This window comes from Symsagittifera roscoffensis, chromosome 6 (genome assembly GCF_963678635.1).
Source record: "Symsagittifera roscoffensis chromosome 6, txSymRosc1.1, whole genome shotgun sequence".
Taxonomy (NCBI): domain Eukaryota; kingdom Metazoa; phylum Xenacoelomorpha; order Acoela; family Convolutidae; genus Symsagittifera; species Symsagittifera roscoffensis.
The window spans coordinates 51,737,899-51,759,440 of record NC_087067.1 but is presented as its reverse complement, the minus strand read 5'-3'; the positions used below and the strand labels follow the sequence as shown (position 1 = coordinate 51,759,440).

At 34.9% G+C, this 21,542-nt stretch overlaps 1 protein-coding gene across 1 annotated transcript in view; it reads left to right on the top strand.

Annotated features, from left to right (window-relative positions):
• The window catches only part of LOC134848456 (RNA-binding protein 25-like), a 259,318-nt gene that overhangs the window by 57,130 nt on the left and 180,646 nt on the right, over window positions 1-21,542 (top strand). The window lies entirely within an intron of this gene.

The following is a 21,542-nucleotide window of genomic DNA, read 5'->3' as shown; positions in this document are numbered from 1 at the left end:
AGTTAGTAATCATAAACAGAAGTCAGCGATTAGAAATCATTTGTTTATACTTGGAGGGGTGTACTTTTACACCTAGTTGTTGCATGTATTTTGGGGGTTCTATAGCCCCAAAGTTTAATCCTCTCTCGAAATAATCTGAGTATCGATGACTTGGCAAATATTAGAGGCAAGTTTAAAGACTTTATGTTAGTGATCAAATTATATGTTGTTTGCATGTCATTTGAGAAGCAACACGATCAAAGATTTGTTCAAATTTACTCTGTCATAGATTTATAAGTTCCTGCGCGCATGCTAACATCCCTCCAAGGAGCTCGCTCGTCAGTTTCAAGTTGAACTCACAAACACAAGTTTAAACCAAATTTACCTATTTTCTTATCATCACACAAGTATAAAAACTGGTCCTGGATCGGGCCGACCTTTTCAGTAGCCAGTAATTTATAGCCAATAAAGACGTCCGGTCCAGTCCAGCCTAGTGTAGTAAGTAATAAGAGTCAGAGGTCTGACATTTGGCCCACTTTCAAACCTGGCACGGGCCAGTAGTCTAAACATATCAAGCACCTAAGCAAACTAGAAGTGATGATTATGCTTATTTTGACTCCTAAATTTTAGTTACTTAATCGAGACGATAGTGAAACCGATACTTAACTTTTTATCTCTATCAATATAAGTATATACTATCACTGCTCGATCAAACAGATTGGAACCAGCAAGTCTATTAATTTACATAACGCACACCTAGAGAAAAGCTTAGAGGCGCAGCAGAGGCAATTCAAGTCGAGGCGAATAATGAAAATATTGAGTTGGTCTGAATTGAATTACAAGCTTTTAATTAATCAAAACAGTAATTTAGCTTGTCTGATCTGATAACGATAGCTGAGCTGCTGAGTATCGCCACGGACGGCTACTTAAACCACCAATCGAACATGTCTCTCTTGTTAAATGAAGTCAGCCACTGATTCTCGTCTAGAAAAATCATCGATCGCTTGTCTGCGATTTCAAAAATAGACTTCTTTATTTAGAAAAAATGACAATCATAATTTTTCAATGCGAAAGCAATTTGTTTCTGACGTTCGCGAATAGTTTTGAAGATTTTTTGTTTCCTATCTGCGTGTCTTAAAATTGCAACTGAAAACAACTGATCAAAAATAGCTATAAACCAGAACTGAGCTTTCATGGGAAAAAACTGAGCTTTCATTGAAAAAAAATTGATTTTAAAGGATTCTATTGGCAAAAAGTTCAAGCAATGTTATGATTTCTAATGACCCATTTAACCATGGGAATGTTTTTCAGGGAATTTAAATCAAACTTTTTCAAAATCAATAATCCATTAAATTCGATCTAGGTGATCTAGGGGTTTCTCGAGGGATGCGGATTTCAAAAAAGTTTTCAAAATTTTTTTCTATCTTTTTTTAGGTCGACCAAATGGATTTTCTGAGCTCATTCAAAGCACTAAAAAGAGCCTGTTTCGGCCAAACTTTTTGCGTCGCCAGGCTAAAAAAAAGATTTTTTTTTTTCGACATTTTTAGGACAGTTTTAACCAAAACATGGGGTGTTTTAGTACTAAAAAGGGGATCCTTTGGGTAGCCAGGGGGTCGAACCCCAGAGAAAATACGTCCGACCCTAGGTTGAAGGTTGAACATAGGACGAGGCGAGGCGGCGAAATGGAGTAAAAATTGGGAGAGCGTAAGGGGGGGGGGAATGATTAAGAACGGCAAAAATTAAAACTAAGAAATTGTAAAAAAAAAAAAGTGTATAATGAAATTTAAAATTTGTTTCAGTGACAGCAGCGGTAAATTTTGAAAGTATACTAAACTGCGTTTGAAAATTTTAGACTGATTTAAGAAAAAAGATAACAATCCATTAATTTTGATTCTGATGGAATGAATTGGATTCTGATGATTTTGAAAATATTTGCTTTAAAATCCATTTTTGTTCCTTTAAAATCGATTATTTGAAAACTATTGTTGAAGATCGTAAATGTATAATGTCGAAAAAGGTTTGTTTGTTAAGTTTAATTGTAGGCAACTGTTAGGCATCAAATCAAAATCTTACTGCACTGTCTTATTTCAGATCACATCGGACATTAGAGATCGCAAGGTCACGACAGCAGGTCCCCAGACAGAATGAACAAATTGATAGCACTTACATAAACTCAGAACTCGTTCCTATCTCAATCAAATTGATAGCACTTACATAAACTCAAAACTGGTCCCTATCTCATTCGGGCAACCACAAATAAATTTTAGAGCGTAGATATAAAATTTATCAACTCATTGTTTCTTTTGGTATACGTTCATGTTACTAGTTAAGTTTTAGTTTAAATTGAGTTTTCAGGCACACTTGCCAAACCTCTCTTAAGGTTTCTTACTTTTGTCATCACTTGTGCTCTATTCGATGGATCATAACTCCTCCCATTTTGTCAACTCCGCGTCTCTGTCGCGTCGATTTTCTCGTCACTGCCTCGCCTTTTCTTCGTTTTCCACCGACGTTTCTCGGTGATATCTCACTGTCCTTTCCCGACGGTACATTATCTTCCTCGCTCGCCGTAATCCTCACCGGTTTGTTCCTTCCATTTTCCCACTCGCTATCTTCTTCGTCCTCGCTCTCGTCCGCACTGATTTTCGCGCGTTTTCCATCTCGACTCGATCTTTTTCGGCTCTTCTTTTACACTTTGTGGGCTCACTTGGGCCCGGGTACTTTTTTCACTTTTACTAGGACCTGGGGTGCACGCATTACTTCTATCCTCAATTAGGCTTTCTTCAGCCGCCGATCTAAAAGAAACACCACTTCGCCTTAGTAACGACCTTTTTTTTTTCATTTGCACCGTTTGCTTAGTTAATTTTTCAATTTGCAATGGTAAACGTTTATACCTTCTTGGGTCCTTCGGATCCGTTTTTCCAGTCCTTTGGTAGACTGTCGTTGAGCTGGTCTTTTGCCTCTTGAGCCATGCTGGAGCTTTAGGTACAGGTCTTACTTCCTTGGGATCAGCTACTTCCTGAGCCTTGGGATCCGTTTCGGCTACCTCCTCGTCATCCAAAATGATCGGAGTTTTCCTGTTCTCTGAGGCGTATACCAAATCGCTCCTCTTCTCCCAATCTAGGGCTAGCTCTACCTACGGGAGATTTCCCGCCTTGTCTAAGCAAGATAACTTCTGATTAACAACATTGTTCCAATTTAGATTTTTCAATGATCGTTTTTTTCGTTAAATTTTGCAGAGCCGTATTCGCTTCTCTTCCATGGTAGGCTTCAAAAGGCGTTATCTTAGTCTTAGAATGTGGCACAAAACGTAACGCGCTGAGCCCACGGGATATCATTACTCCAAACTTATAGTTTTTATTTTCCTGGAGATAAGCTAGCACGTAATTTTTTATCGACCCAATAGCCCGTTCAACCATTCCTGTTGCGCGATGGTCCCTAACCGGAGATTTAATAAGTTCGATACCTTCATAGTTACAGAAATTTTGAATTTCTTTAGAGAAAAACCCCGTGGCTTGATCCATGTGCAATTTCCTTGGGTGTCCATGAGTATTTATGTAATTCCTTAGGAACTTCAATACATTTTTTGATTTGTTGCTTGAACAGACATACGCCGACGGCCAATGCGAAAAAGTGTCTACTGCTACAAGAACATACTTCTTCCGACCCCTTACGTAATTGACCGGGCCCCAGAAATCTAATTGGACCAAATCATTCGATTCCTTAGGCACTTAAGTTTCCCCCATGTCACTTTTTGGGATATCTGGTTTAAGATTTTTTACCTGCTTCTAAGCAGTTTTTGCAGTATTTTGCTGTAGCGGCGATGTTCCTGTGCATAAGTGGTATCCACACATCTTTTGCGGCTGCAAACATTTTGTCACGCCCATGATAGTTAAAGTGTAGACCATTGAGAACTGCTGATGACATATCCTTCGGTATGGCTAACCGGCCGTCCATCCACAGGCAATTTTCATGTACGGCAAAGTCATTGTAGTGTTGAGCGTAGTATTGTCCCAGTTTTGTTATGATCTCATTGGCTCGTGGGTTCTTGTCTCTGATTGTATCCCTGATGGTTTTCAAAATTGGGTCTTTTTCTATATTTGCTTCTATCAATTTCAAACTCAGAACCTCCGGGTGTTCAATCTTTTAACGATTTTACTGTCTGATGGCACTATGGAGTAAATCCATTTTTCCCTCTGTACAAGTGGGTAGGATAACCCGGGGAACTGGTGGGGAAACGAGATGATCGTGCTTAACTTTTTAGAAATAGTCTGTTTTTTAGCAAGTTTTTCAGGAGGTATTAGTTCAATATCTGAATCCGAACTGACACTGGGTGGTTGATTTAACCGATCAAGTACAACGTTGAGGTTTAGATCTCCAGAGTTGGTCGATGTGTTAACAATGGCGGAAGTTGGTGGGTGATTTTTTTTCAGGCGAACAAATCATGTTTTTATAATTTAAATTACTCATATTACTCAAAATTGAAGGCTTGCAACTGGAATTTACGTATTGAGAACAACGTCTGAATTTCTTTTTTCGGTATTTGCATATTTCCGCCGGTATGCAAATATCTCGATGCTGATTGGTTAACCGCCGGTTGCATGTAAACACGCCCTCTGTTGAGCGTTTGTGCTCACGGTGAATATTTGCATATTCATCTTTTCTTTCATTCCCATTGGATGGAACTGTTTTCGTTGTGTCGAAACAAGACTGATCGCCCTCTACCGTCGGTTTTGGCCTAATTTTTTTCACTGTCTGACCCTTAGAATTCATTTAATCCTTAGGCTTCAATGCTGTGTTGATCATTTTTATTTTCGCTACTGTAAAACTTTCATCGTAGTGACTTGTTTCGGGTGCCTCTGTGGACGGAAACCGAGACAAATAGTCTGCCATTCCCATTTTTGACCCCTGTCTATGTTCAACTTTAAAGTCATTTGGCACTAGTCGATCGTAACATCGAGTTAATCGGCTGAAAAACGTTTTATTTCCCTTCGGTGAAGAATTTAACAATGTAAGTAGTGCCTTGTGATCCGATACAACCGTGAAATACCGGCCATATATATAATGTCAAAAATGTTCCGTGGCCCACACTACCGCGAGTAATTCTAATTCATTGGTAGAGTACTTTTCTAGGCCGGATTAAGATATCTAGATGCAAACGAAATCGGATGCCAGCCGGAGGCGCAATACTGTTCTAATACGGCCCCTAGGCCATCGTGACTAGCATCACAAATAATTCTAGTTTCACGGTGAATGTCGAAATTTCGTCATACGACAATGTTTTTCGCGAGCGACTTTAATTGTTGGAACGCATTTTCGCAAACGGGCGTCCAGACAAAATCGTTATTTCGACTTAGTAAGGGTCTTAATGGTGCGCTTACTTCCGCGAGTTTAGGCAAAAATTTGTGTAAGCTGTGCATTGAACCCATTGAAAAAACTTCAACTGTTTTCGAGATTTTGGGGCTTTCAGGTCCTCTATCGCTTGTGTTTTTCTTATTAGAGGCGCGATGCCATTTTCCCCAATCCGATATCCGAGCCACTCGCACTCGGTTTTCGCAAATTCACATTTTCGTAATTTTAACGCGACATTCGAAACGTCCATTTTTTTCAATATCTTTTCCACTAGCGCGATGTGCTCGATCTTAGTCCTTTTGAAGCAATTAAAATATCGTCGATGAACGCGTTAGCTTGAGGGAATTCTTTAAGTAAATTGTTAATGACTTTTTGGAATTCCGCCGGCATTGACGTAAGCCCGTAAAATCCGTTTTTAAAACAAAAAGTTCGCGTGGATTTTCCGACGACTAGTGAAAAATTGCATTGCTGGCTTGTCTTTTGTTCTAATAAAACTTGTCCGTACGCATATGTGAAATCCAACGTTGTAAAATATACATTCCCCGCTTTTCTTTCAGCGATAATCTGACTTATTCCGTCTACTAGTTCGTCAATATTCGGCATTTGGTACTTATTCTTGTGTACCTGCTTGTTCAATTCTCTGAATTCCAGTGCTAATTTGATACTTCCGTCTTTTTTTACTGTAATCACTATAGGAGAGACGAAATACTTATCCGAGCACTCTTGTAATTTTACGATATGACCTTCGTTTATCAGCCGATGAATTTCTTTATCTACCTTGTCTTGTAGACTGATAGGCACCCTGCGCCCTTTTTGTTGTATGGGTTTCAAATTTTTGAAAAATTCAGCTCTTTCTTTCGCGTTCCAGATCTTCCCTATTTTAGTAAATAAATTTGGGTACAACTTACAGAAATATGTTTGCAATTCGTCATATTCCTCCTCTTCTTGACTGCTCCCTTCCCCTGTGATTCCCATCACTTTCTTCCTTTGCACTAACTCGAGGCCTAGGGTGCCCATCAGATCACGCCCCAGGATTGACTGACGATTTCCGGAGATTACTGACACTTGTGCTGGTGCTGCCCAACCGTTTAACGACATCATCACTGCCACCTTTCCCAGTATGTTTATGCGGTTGTTATTGTAATCCAAAATTTCATCTTTTGAAGGCTGTAGCTGAATATTCGCTTTACCTAATGTTGTTTTTAGGTCCGTTATGCTGAAAATTGTCACTGGGGATCCGCTATCTATCCACAACCACATCTTCTTTCCTGACACCTCAACCTGGACTCGGGCCTCAGGGATCTTCAATTCAGTTTAATTTTTCTTCCTTTTTATTGACATTACCATGTAATTGTCCGATCCTGACGTCATAGATTCATTTTCCCCGCTTCCCTGCTGGTTCAACCAGGACACTGGATCTTCTACCAACTCATTAACATTCTGCGTGCTCTGATGGTGCTCATTTTCATCTCTGACTAAGCCGACTCGTCCTCGTCCTCTCCATTGGTTAGTACCCCTCCTCATTCCTCGGCATGTTCGTTGCTCCCTTTGCAGGACAGTTTGCTATGTGGTCAAGGGTAAAATTTGGTGCGTCGCAATTAAAACACCATACCATAATGCGATCCTGTAGACTTCCTCTGGTAACTTTGTTGATCGTGATAATTCTCGTTGGCAATCCGATTCCCGCATATTCATTATGAAAATATCACGAACATTTTCGGCCGCATTTGTAAAATCACATCTGCCTGCTAGGGCACTTGATTCCGCGTGGAATTTCTCGAACGTTTCATTCTCACGTTGTTTTCGTCCGTAGAAAAGTCCCCTTTCATGAGTTACATTCCGCTCACGTTGAAAAACATTTTGCATCTCGTCAAGGACCCGTTGTTAACGTACCGTTTTAACATTAAGCGCCGGTTTTCGTGCTTTGAATATCCTTTGCGCATCGTCTTCAATACAAAGGTATAGATTAGACTTTAACTTCTTTTCCGAATCGAGACGGTTTTTTCCATTGACCTCCTCAGGCAACGCTGTGATAGCCGCCGTATTTAAAGTACTCGCAAATTAGAAATCATCGGGATCAATGTCGTATTTTGCTATCATCCCCCAGTGAAATTTAACTATCCACTCCTCCCAGTAAACTGGAGGTTCCGGTGTTCGTGCATCCCAAAATGCTATTATATTAAGTGGACTTCCCCCCCCCTTCGCCTTTTTTCTCTGCTGGCTGCGCCATGTTGAATATCGTAAATGTATAATGTCGAAAAAGGTTTTTTTGTTAAGTTTAATTGTAGGCAACTGTTAGGCATCAAATCAAAATCTTACTGCACTGTCTTATTTCAGATCACATCGGACATTAGAGATCGCAAGGTCACGACAGCAGGTCCCCAGACAGAATGAACAAATTGATAGCACTTAAATAAACTCAAAACTGGTTCCTATCTCAAACAAATTGATAGCACTTACAAAAACTCAAAACTGGTCCCTCTCTCACTATATAGAGACTACTGACAAAGAAAATCAAAAAAATTGCTTGTTATCCACGAAAAACTACTGCGGGTATCAATGAAAAATGTTGCTATGAAAACGAGCATCGAGCCGAGAATTTTGTATTTATTCACTAAATTTTGTGGATTGAATAAGTTGATGAAAGCTGTTTTATTTTATCATACCCCTTTGAGAATTCAAAGAAATGAATTAAACATTTTAAATGGAAAATTGAACCAATTTTTGAGAAACCGAGGGCTAGAGGCTCTGCGTTTCTCGAAAGATGCAAAAAAGTGAAGACAAACGACGTTTTTGTTTTGAAGACAAACGACGCATGTAATCTTTTTTGAAAAAAAAAACATTTAAAAAAATAGTTCCGTTTGGGTCAACTTCAATGAATTCCAATATGAATATCTTGCCGTTCTTTATAAAATCGATCCAATTTTGTAACAATTTTAATTTTATAATATTTAAGGGGTATAACTGATGAAAGCCCCATATATTTAGCAGAATCAAAATGTAAAACTTAGTTTTTTTTTGGCTCAACGTGTGTCTGCTCAGAAAGAGTCGCCTTGGTAATTTTCGTTTCGATATTTGATTACCATTCAGTGGTTTTTCTTCGCAAGTTTTTCCTAGAAGGAAATTTTTTGAGGACAAAATCAAGACAAAGATAATAACGTTTCCGTAGATCAAATTTTTTCAAAAACTAAGCGGGTGAAAATTGCAGCTTGAGCTTGATTTAACATTAAAATAAATAGATTTTGAGCAAAGTAAAAAATTACGTCTAGTACCCGCTAGGAATACCCCACAAAACAGCAATTGTAATGAAAGCTCACTGAATTCTGTCTGACGTTTATTTTGGTATCTCTATTTGCTGGAAAAAACTTAACAAAAGATAAAGTTGCTCCCACTTTCATTGGTAGAACAACTTTTGCTCTTGTTTCTATGCTGAAAAACTATCATGAAATTGGGCGTTTCTTCGGCAGATTTGCCGCACATACTTTAGCTGAAAAATGTTGGCAAAATATTTTTAGAATTTGCCAAGAAATACCCGGCAGAGCAAAAAAGTCATTTTTGAATAAGCGCAAACTTATGTGTGTATGTAAATGGAATCCGAAAAAAAATCCTCTAAAAACAAGAAAACTTAAGAGCGGAAACTTTAAACTTACGGGCGGCAGGAGGTGCACTACACTTTAATCGTTTGTTTCTGGATTGTCGTACCCAATGAATGTTTTTTTTCAGATCTGAAATTATTTATAAAATATTTAGAAAAATACTAGAAAGTTTTGGGTTATTTCAAATCTAATTCAGTTCGGAATTTTGTTAAGTTCATTTCAAATCTAAAAATATATTTGTAAGATCCAAATTTTAGATTATAATAACTTTCAATACAGATTTTAGATCTTAAAAAATAGAACTCTGAACCAAAATTTTTGCTGTTTTTTGAAAAAGCAGTACTTTTGCTAGAACTTTTGCAAGACTTTCGCTTTAACTTTTACTAGACTCTATTAGATACCTAGCAAAATCTTCAGTCTTGTCGCAGATTTATCAGAAAAATCAAACTTTGGATGTTATGAATTTTAAGATTGATTAAACAAAAATATGATCCTTGAACTCAAAATTTTTTAAATCATATTAATCGAATACAAAAAAAAATCTTTTTAATTTCAAGTTAATGTAATTTTTAATGGATCTTACTGATGGCGTATATAAAGAAATTGTTGCATAATAATAAGAAGGCATGCCTATAGCTACCCGGTGGCCGATTAGGCGGCGAATTGGTCTCCTCAATATACAAAGGTGCTATTTTACAGTATCCTGTTTGTTAAAATCCTGTTTGTAAGTTTTTAAAAACCGCCAATAAACTATGGGGAATTATGTGTCCGGAAAGCAGTTTTGGTCAAAACTTGTAGTAAAATACCAAAACTACATTGGTACTTTTTCTCTAAAATTGGCCGTCGACACCAATTTTTTTTAGTAATAAGAAAGCCCGGAAAATCGATATGATCAACGAAACACCCAACCCCCTCGCAAAATCAACAATCCGCACCTGGTTTTCCTTTAATAGTCGAACCATCTCTCAATTTGTAAAATTGTCTCAAGTGTTGTAGATGAAGACAGAGAATGAGATTTGAATAAATTTAGGGAAAGATACAAATCTGCTACATGCCGTAAACGAAGAGACCGCCAACTTCACTTCATTTCAGAATGAAGTTGGTCGTCAGTTCATTTCCTGCATATGTGAACTAAACAAAGCATAATTAATTCATTCATTGGTCAGCACTATGGAGTCGCATGCAATATGTATGGCCTGCTATGTCCATAACTTCAATCACTGTTTGCAGCTTTGGTCGCCGAGTATGGCTCTTTGGCGAAGTTAAACCAGATCATATATATACGCATACGCTTACCGACTAAATGTTTTTTTTATAAAATGTCATCGAAAGTGTTTTTAATAAGAACACCATTGAAATTTCAAAAATGTCTCTTCAAAAAGTAAACATAATCCTTTCAATATTTAGACTCTGATTTAGCTTCACCAGTTTATTTTCAGTTGATATTTTTTTGATACAAAAAGCTAGAATTCAACATCGTTATTTCTTTTCTCCTCGGTGAGATAGAAGATTACAGCAGTCTAGAGTACGAGACATTTGCCCTTCTCCACCCATGGGTTCTGTTTGTTGTCTATGCCGCCAATGAAGGGGTCAGACATCTCATTGTCCTGCACGTACTTCACCAGACTAGAATAAATAAAAAAACATGTTTACATTGCTGTCTGATTTTAAAAATAGGAGTTTTTTTGACATTTTGAATTTTTTCTATCACGTTGAAAACACTTTTGCTACACATGTTTTTCCTCATAGCACTGTGCGTGCGTATATATTGGCGTTGGACACTATAAAAAAGCTCAGCTTTTGTATATATTTTTTCTATAATGCAGTGGTTGTAACAGAAGGTGAGTGCTGACTCTGGTATGGTGATGGAGCAGGGGGTTCGTTCGATCCTCGCCTGGTACTGCAGGTTCTTCACACTCTGCTTCAGAGCATCCTTCTGTTCCTCACTCTTCGCACTGCTCATCTTCACTTCCTATTTCCCTCCAAGTCTCTTTTGGCTAAATAAGCAAAAATAAGAACAGCTTGGTGAAAGTGATTTTAAGTTATTCAGATTTCGGAGACATTTTGACCACCTAATATTAATAGAATCTTAAGAGGTTTAATCGAGATAGAAGTATGAATCCTTGCTCATAACCAAACAATTGAGGAGCTTACTTTTTAAGTTTTTAAACTATTTCGTTTTGAAACCGAGAGTTGCGGAAAATCTTTTGATTGTTTTTTTTTCAAGGGCTTGGCCAATTTTTTTTCGAAATCTTAGGAAAATTTTGTTTAAAAAAATATTTTTTCTTTGCTAATCTTTAAAAATCAATAAAATAAGTTTTTGTCTTTGTTTTTTTCTTCAAGGTTTTTCGAAACTTTTTGAAGAATCTATCATAACTTTAAGATTGATGGCAAGTTTTGTTCAAGATTCAGCCAGTATTCTTAAAGATTTATCAAATAAAGCAAAATGGGTGATTTTGCTTCCTCACAACTATATCAGGGCCACTATGTGGGCTTTGACAGTCAACTTTAAACTATGTTCCTTGTGGCTATAGAGGATGGGTTTTAATTCTTCAAATCAAAAGAATATATATGTCAATTCTGAATTATCAGAAAACATTTTATTTTAAGACCTAATTTAAATTTTTAGTTGTTTCAAGCTAAATGTCATCATATCAACTGCTAATAAACTAGTTTTCATCAGAAAAATGAAGAATTTGATGATTTTTGAAGAAAAATTAATTTGTGTCGTGCATAATCGGTAGCATGATCGGTAGGATATTACAAAAAATTGATCTAGTATTTTGACTATGGTTTATTTCTGCAGAGTCTGGAAAATTACTCGGTAACTTTTTTCACTTTTTTAGAAAATGTTTTCTTGAGCAATTGACATAACCTTGACCAATTTCGTTTGATAAACAACATAAATGGTACCATCGGTTAAGTTGTTTGCAGTCAAAATCCTATTTGTTTTAGAAATTAAAAGAAAATGTTCTTTCTACAGTGTTGATTTGAAATATCCGGACTAAGCAAGTCGAACTGACGAAGACATAACTTGCTTAACATTTTAGCAGATTATTATGGTGCAGTTCATTATGCAAAACTTGGGTCTAAACTGTTACCCAAAAAAAAAACTTTTTTGCTTTTTTAGTCATTCAAACGTTACGCCAATAAAATTAATTCAGTTGCTGACAAAATAGTATCACAGTAAGCTTTTTATAAAACCGGACATTGTTAAGTGGGGTATAATTTTCTAATTTTTGTAAAAATGTATACATTTTCTTTCAATACAAAAAGCCAATTTTTTCTTAGAAACAACTTTTAGACATTTAGCGCCATTTTTTGTAAACTATAGCCCCTAAACCTCATAAGAGGTTCTCTATGATATAATTTTGTCAGCAATTAAAATCATAATCTTGGAGTAATTTTTGATTGATTTGAAAAAACGAAAATTAATAGTTTTTGGGATACACGTTTTGGACCAACTTTTTGCAAAAAAAAATGCACCAGGTTATTTCTGCTAAAACGTCATGCCAGTTTCGTCTTAGGTTAACCCTATTTGAAAAAAACTAGTCTTAGTTTTCAAATTTTTCATTCAGGGGTGGATTTAGGGGGGGTGAACTCAGAAAATCAATTTGGTCGAGCTAAAAAAAAGGTCGACGACAAAATTTTCGAAATTTTTTAAAACTAGGCCCCCCCTTCCTTGAGAAAATCCTAGATCCGCCCTTGGTTTCTTTTGAATTTATCAAAAGCCATTTACCTTTTAAGAGTTATTTGTAATAGGCGAAACTAGTGTTAACTGTATCTAAGGAAATGGATGACTTCATTATCGATGAATAAAAACTCGATTTGAGAAATGAATTGGCGATTTGGTTTTTATCAAAAATACAGTTTGTTTTACTTTGGTTTTATCAAAATTTCTGTTTTAAACAAAAATTGAAACATGTTAAATTTCGGAACTAAAGTAACAAAACTTTTGAGCTAGAGGTGTTTTTTTTTTCTTCAGGCAAACGTCGACTTTATATCTAGTCATTTTTGACAGATTTTTTTATTATCATTTAAAATGTATGATCTCCTGAGCATAAAATTGAACAGATATTTCACCTATGATCATTTTCCAAACTTTTTTACGGTTTTATTATAGGGGTTTGAAGATTGCCGTTTTGGCCAATTTATGACAATTAACGCGCGATATATTACGCGGAGATTTAATCCGTCCTAGAAATCGTTCCAAATTGGTCGAAAGAAGCCTAAATGCAATGCAAAAATTGATTTTTTACTAGTAGCGAATTCTATCACTTTTTTTTGTGGCGTGTGCGGGAATGATTTTTGCACAAATGTGAACTGTCTTGTTCAAGTTTTAAATTTTGCTTAGGGGGATGTCAGATGATATATCAGTCGACGAGTCTGACGTTCAATTTTGTAGCTAGTTTGAGTGGAAACACATGGAACGATATCCATATAAACTTTTTATTTTTGAAACAGAAATATTTGGGTTGAAACAGAAAGCAAACAAGCAAATGTTCAACAACAATTGATTTAGAAGATGGATTTTGTTAGTTCTTCATCAAAAAGACTCTAACATGTGACATCAGCAAAAAATCGTTCTAGCTAAATGTCAGAGATTTTTTAAAGAACAAACTTGAAAACCCCGCTCCCCCGCTCCAAATTTTTGCATAGATAAACCCGTTTTCAAAGCCTAACCTGTTTTCAACGTCTCAGTAAGGTACAATGACGAGTGCTGGCTCTGCGAAAAAAAAAGATCAAGACGGCATGGGTTAAAACAAGAAATCAAAGTTATAGTTTTTTGATACAGGAAAAGGAAAAAACTGCAAGGAACTTATTTTGTTGTAGAAAAAAAAACATATTTTTGAATAGATAAACCCGTTTTCACAGCCTTGGCTGTTTTCAACGTCTCAATAAGGTACAATGACGAGTGCTGGCTCTGCAGAAAGTAAATCACGACGGCGTCGGTTAAAACAAGAAAACAAAATTATAGTTTTTGATACACGATGAGGAAAAACTGCAAGGAACTAATTTTTTTGAAGAAAAAACCTGTCTTATATTAATTGATTTCATTTGCAGTTTTAGCTGTAGTATAACAACCTAAACTTGAACTTCTCAAACACTCAAAACAGACTATCATTGAAATAATGACACATAAATTGAGCAGTTGAAATGTTTTTTTTTTGTTATTTTACAGTGTTTTTTTGAGAAAACCTTTGATTAAAATTTTTTGTTTAGACAAAAAAAAACCTTTTTGGCAAGGTTTTATAAATTTTAAAAAACTATTGACTTCGAATTTTCAAAAAAATCATATTTTCTTATTGATACGATATAGTTTTCAATTATGCTAATATCGACTCTGTTTGAGATAAAAGATAAAACAATGTCAGGCAGACTTGTCAAAAAAAAATTTTTTCTCTAGCTTATTTTTGCCCTGATTGATTTGAAGCTGCTCCATCCCAGATTGCAGACATTTGCACTTAATTGGTTTTCCTCAAATTAAGCTTTTTTATAAAAATTTTACAAAATTTTTTATGAGCATTCATTTTTTATGGGAACTTTACATCCAACATTTTAATATAAAGCTTCACCTCGTAAAACTTTCGAATTTTGAAAAAAAAATTACAAATTTTTTTTACAATCTGTTTTATTCGTAAAATCTTTTATGGTTTCAAATTTCAAATAGGACAATTTTTCAGCAGGAGATTTTTTGCGATATTACCGCGTATGCAAAGAAGAGGGATTTGCAAAGAGATTTATGAAGAGTGTTTCGAATTTTTCAGTAATTTTCAAAACTGTTTCAATTGCGTGACAAACCTGTGAGAACATTCGGGGCTTCGCCCTCATACAAAAAATCTTGTTTGATCTCTTACATAATTCGCCATATTTTGACCTACTTTAATTCTCTTTCACTTTTTATGTGTCAATTTTCTCATATTTCTTTTGACTAGTGAAAGTGAGGAAGAACATTGTTTTTGGATTTTTCTGTTTTTATCGGAAAATTTAAATCCAAGTGTTTTAAATAATCAGGAGAATAGACTGAAAGATATATCTGCGACAGGCGTAATTTCAACGAAATTCAAAATTTTTTAAGAGGTTGTTCTCAGTGTCGGAAATATTCATATCCAATTTTGAGTTTTTATTTATATATCGGCTAGTCTAAGCGAGCGTGCAGAAAACTTAAACATCTTTTTAGCTATTAAATGAACTTTCAAATGAAATAACATTTTTTGAAGTTTCATTCAGTGCTTCCAAGCATGAAAAATAATCAAAAAACTTTGAAAACATAATTCAAAAATAGAACTTGAAAAAACTCCCCTTGAAAGCTAGAACTTCAATTTTGTAATGACTGGCAGTACTTATCTTTCCAGGCTGACTTTTGTCGCTTTTCTCCCTACACGTGGAAGAGACAAATTCGAATCATGTTTTTCATTACGGTGGTCTGAACCTTCATTACTAATTGCACAGGAATCGGTTATTGTTGTTGTTCCGGCCATTGAAAATGGGGAAAAACTCTTTGCATTAGTTTGTCTTTTATCTTTTTTTTTGTTTTTTTTTCCACGCAAAATAAGTTATTAAAAATATCATTGGAATAGGTTGAGTAGTCCCATTATAGAGAAAAACTGTTCTAAAACTTATAATTTCTAAGTCAATTTCAAACAACTAAAGCAATCGAGTATGAATCGTTAGACGAAAAATGAAGTCTTTTAGGCTTAAGAAGTATAATTTTTTATATATTTAATGTTTCCTTGGCAATTGGGGTTTTCCAAAAAATGTATAAAGACTTATTGGGCAAAAAATTAGAAAAAAGAGTTATTTTTTTTCATATTTTGTTTGTTTTCTAATTTTTGGAGAAAAATATTGGCGAATGTGTCTAATTCATTAAGTTTCTACGCGTTTGCATAGCTTTAGCATCATACCACGCTCTATATTTAGCACAAATTGAATAAAAAAAGTTTTAAAAGTTTCATTAGGTTTTTTAAGAATATGGTCGCAACATCCTTTGCTTCGTGTACAACAACAGGCTTTCTTGTTTTTATTTGTAAACATGCATTCCAAAAATTTTGTTAGTATATCTCAATTAACATTTATTTGAAAAATATTCAATTCAATCACCCCGGGTTGAACAAAAACAGAAACACGCTAAAAACTCCTATTTCTTTTGTATGGCAAGTTTAAATATGCCTTGATCAATGTCTGATAATTCGAAAGTTCTAATTATAAAAATAATCATCTTCATATTTTTTTTTCCAAAATTTAAAAGTATGAGTCTTTCAGCATACGGTTTGTGAAAAGAACTCTTAAACAATTCAGGTCGTTTCCAATGCATTTTAAGTGCAAGACGTTCAACCCTTCGGACCGAAAACTGTATGATTATTTTTTTTTTCATATATTTGTTGTATGGAATTGTAAGATAAGCATTTTTGGTTTATGGAGGTCAACCCGGGACTTTCTTGTAAAAAATAGATTTTCAACTCAAGCTTTGAAAACCTATTGTTATCATGGGAAAGTGTGGTCATACAATACACTTCACATAATTGGAGAATGCTAGTCATAGAGTTTTTTTCTAAAAGTATGCAATGTTTTGGGGAAACTTGGGAACTGTATGACAAGTATTATACATTGACTCATTGTAAGTTCAATTTCTCAAACACTCAAAAAGGGAGGTATATTGAGCTAGGTCATCATTTTCTCATAGGGTTTTTACCAAATAAAAGTATTGGCTTAGAAGAATTGTTCTAATTGTTCCGACTTTTGATACGAAAGTAACAGAATATTTGTGCTCGGGTGGGTTTTTTTTCTTCAGACAAATTTCGACTTTTTAACTAGCCATTTTTAACGGAATTTGTTTAAATCACTCAAAAGGTATGGTTGTCCTAAGCTTAAATTTGAAAAGATATTTCACCTGTGATCATTTTTCGTAAAGTTACGGGGGTTTAAAGATTGCCATTTTGGCCAATTTGGGACAATTAACGCGCGATATATTTCGCGCTGTTAAAGCGTAAGCGGAGAATTAATCCGTCTTAGAAATCATTCCAAATTGGTTAAAAGAAGCTTATTTGCCATAACTGGTTTGTTACAAGGAGCAAAATATATCCTTTTGTATTTTATATGGCTAGTGGGGGGATGATTTTCATAAACAATTTCAAATTTTAAAAAAAATTCATTTTGTTTTATTTCATTGAATATTTTAATGTTATTACTGCTCCATATACCTTAAAAGGCAGTCGGAACATTCAGGGCTTCGCTCTGATACGAGCAGTTTTGTTTGATTTTGAATTCTATCTAAGCCGGGTATCAAAAATTGTGGAAAATGAACTACTTATGCTTAAAATCTGATGGACTGGCAGTGAGAGGACTCAAATATTATTGGTGACTGAAACATAAGTGAGAATACATGAACGAGACGCGTAGGCTCAATTTATTGTTTTAAATTTCGTTTCAGCTTTAACTTCAAAATAATTAAATATGTTTAAACTCCTAGCCATAAATCTTGAAAATAACAGATAGGAGGGCGTTGGCAGTGAATGAAAGCATAAAAAAATTTTCAATAACGAAAAAAAAAAAAGAATTTCAAATTACAAAAAATAAAAAAGTGTCAAAACTCCAAAAAGAAAACGAGGAACAAAAGATTTCAAGTTCGGTCCATATAAAAGGCAGATAGAACATAGTTACCCGAGACGATCGTTGTAAAATGAAAAATGACCAAGTTTAAACCTTACCTTGTATAAGGTTGAGATTTATTATGTCTAGGTTGATTAAGAGGCGTTGAGATGAACTGTTTTTCGAGTGCTTTTTGAATCCACTGTTGTTCTGTCAGAATTGGAAGAGACTGCGCTGTTCTCTGTTATAATATATGATTGTGTCCCTTTTTTCTCGTATTCTGTTCCGTTTCGTTTCCTTGGTGAACCAATCCGATCGATCAGCGCTGAATAAATCTTCAATTTCCCTTTCAAGCTCCAAATCTTACCGTTATGCGCACTATACGCTAGTTATAGTCACGTAACTCGCAGAAATGGTAGAATAAAGCGACCTTTTCCAACGGCGCTAATTTTACTCGACTGAGAAAAGAGAAATGTTACCAACTAAGCACACGTTTAAAAGGGAGTTTCCCTCTATATTACCTTCCTTTCACGTAGATTTTACGAAAATTTATACGGGGTAAAATGCGCACGTAGTAGTGTCTTTGTATGGAACGTATGGTCTCTTTTCAAATGGAATACTTACGCAATTCCGCGCGTTGCTTTGCATTAAAATATGCCAAGCGGCGGTGTATAGTCAAGCGGCGGTTGGATGGAAAATACCTTTCCCTCAATTCCTATATTCCCAAAATTGTGAATTCAGGACCAAATAGGCTGATTGCGTGTTACCGCGTCCTGTTCTATGTGTAATTTAGTAGTAGTGTTTGGCTTAGAGATATGTTGGAAAAGGGAAAATTTTTGCCGGATAATTATATCTCGCGGACGAATTTCTGTCCTGACTTGATAGTGAAAAGCGACAAGGACTGAAAAGATGGATAAAGAAAAAATACAATGAAAAATGGAAGAGAAAGTGAATCGAATATATCTTTTTTTTTTCACTGTAATTTTTTTTATCATTCATTCAAGAAAACGCAGCACAATTCACATACTAAGATTGCACATAAAATGACGGCCCTATAAGACCTATCAAAACGGAAAAAATTGGAAGACATTGCAAGTCGCTTTCTCGTTATATAGGCGGATGCTTTTTTTCGACAGCTCGCGTAGTTTAAAAGGAGATTTTTACGCTGATTTTTTCTTTCCATTATGAATCATTTCACAAGTGTGATAAAGTGCTTTTAAAAGAAAGCTTAAGAGTTTTCAATGAATAATTTATTCGCTAACGGGACTAGCAAAAAGCACCAGCTATATTTAAAATTATTTAAAACGCTTTCTCTAAGAATAGAAAACTCTTCATTCTCCAAAACCTAATAACACATCATGTTTTTACAAAATAGTTTTATTTTTCGTTTAAAAAAAAAAATTAAAACTCGGGTATTTTTTTCATTCAGAATATTTTTGACGGAAATTTTATATCGTCTGAAAAAAATCAATGCTAGCTTAAGATTACGCCTTAAGGTTAGGGTAAAAATATTTAATCTAGGTCAAATTTTTTACATAAAACTTGAGGAGGAAACTTGGAAGTTGCCAATTTATGCGCGTAGTGTTCATTTTTCTTTTTATACTTAGTATTCATTTCACATTGAATTAAGGCGGAACTATTTGATCCACTTGTTGTGTCTTAGACGTAAACTGATTCATTTTGTTCTACACATTGGTTGTGGGATATTTTCAAAAAATTATAAAAACTTTGCTGCTTTTTGTAATGAAAAAATCAGAGGCCGTAAAAGACAATCGAAACATTCCTGGACTGGCTCTGATGGTTTGTGTAAGAACACAAGAGTAGCAGGGTGCTGTGCATTTGCCATTAAATATTCTAAACGATGGTGGGTCGGTTCTCACCCTAGTGTAACAAAGCAATCAATTGCACCAGAGTATAGTCTTCCAGACCTTTACTGAGGAGTCTGAAACACCAGGATTTGACTCTCAAAAAGAGTGGCAAGTTGCCTAATCACCCAACTTACGAGCCCAAACCATCTTTCGGGCACAGTGCACTGTAAATGACATCAATTAGCACAGAGCATAACATGCTTTGTGTGTCACCCTCGTGCGGCAACTTCAGAAAAACCCATTGTCATTGGGATATTAACAATGAGCTTTTTAAACGGTCGGACTGGCTGTAGAACACAATCAGCCCAATCTAGTCTGTTCAGACAGAAACATGGGTTGGTTTAGACATACCTAGGTATCACATGAATTGAAGACGAAAAAATTTGTCACCGTTAAAATCAAATTAAAATGTGAAACAAAAATGAAACCAAAGGACTCTTGCCACGACTCACACACTCTTAAAACAATTGCACTGGATTAAAAAAATCATTTGGGCAAGTCTTTTATTTCGCAATTGATTCAGATAGTGTGTATATTGGCTCGCTTGTCACATAAGGTACGGTTCTTTTGATTAACGAAATCACCGCGTTTCAAATAAATAGCAAGATCTGAATGAATGGTATCTTTTTTGCCAAATTGCAAACCTTGAAAGTAAGTCTGCGAAGTCTGCTTGGGAACAAAGTTTAGTGCAGGGTGCTGTTTTCTCTATTTTTACTTCCTCGAAGAAAGCTCGTAGTGAGTTATGAAGTGTAGTAGTCTAGTATTAATTGAAACCTTGTTTGTCACAAATTCAGGTTCCAGAAAAACATTCCAAAAGTTGTCTCAGTGTCGTGAAAACCTGTCTGAGTGTTGTCAGCTTTCAAACTTGACGGTGGCTGACCTCCAAATTTACCGTTACTTCATTTTGAATTTAGATTTTGTAACCTTTTTGCAGTTTTTTCTGTCATTATTTATCTGTTATTAGAATTATTTTTTGTCGTTTCTATTTTAATTTTCAGTTTAATTTTACAGATATAGCTTAAAGGATTAAATTTTACACTTTTTCTTAAATCTTCGAAATCGGAGTTTTTGTGCTACTTGCGTACTGTTTTTAATTAAAGTTATTTTCGACTTGTCTTGTAAAAGAAATTTTTATAGGAAATTATTTGATAAAACAGAAGGCCCCAATTTTTCTAAACATATTCTAGATGTTCATTTGTTATGGTTCTCAACTAACCTTCTTTTGCAATTGTCAGTAAATTGAACTCCAAAAATTGGAAATGTTTGAATACATTGTTTATAAAAATATCTTTAGTCTAAATTGATATAAAATCTAAGTCTCTCATTCAGATCAAGCCCGCATCCAAGTCTAGGGGTAAGCAATCGATTATAATGGATATTATGTTATTCATTTGACAATGGTTATTGATTGAAGTTACAAAAATTTTGCGTTTAAAGGATTTAAGATGAATTATAATCGTGATTTTGTCCAATATCATTGATTGTTATCATCGATTAAATTTGATTATAATTCAAACAAAAAATTCTTTAAATTAATTATAACTGATTATAACAAGTTACCATCTCTTAGTTTGCCAATATTTTATCACACCAGTAGTATATTCTAATTATATCCCATCGTTGATTATTTAGCTGTAAAAAAACAAATCCCTATCAACGATATGTCTGGTCACATTTTGATTCATCTGAAAACAAAAATTCACCACGAAACAAAAGCTTCACAGAGATCCTTTCATTTCCCGCAGTAGGTGAAAATTATATCCTCCGAATAAATAATGAAACTAAAGCAAATTGCTGACATTTTGCTAGTCAAAAAAACTAAAAATGTGCATCATGAAGCAACCTCAAGGGAAAAATGAAAAAACAAAAAAGTTTTATTTTGGTATGATTTGTAAAACTTTTAGATTAAATTTTCAGATTTTTCACATACACCAATGTCTACAAAAAGTATAAAGTAAAGAAAATTCAGATGCAAGATCAAAGACAAAATGGGCACACAAAAAGGATTATAATCGATTACAATTGAATATAAGTAATTTTTTGTGCACAAATTATGAATTAGAAATTGGGAGAAAGAATAATCGATTATAATCAGGTTTAATCGATTATAATTGTATCGAAAAATTTATGGATTAATAATTGATTCTAATCGATTAAAATG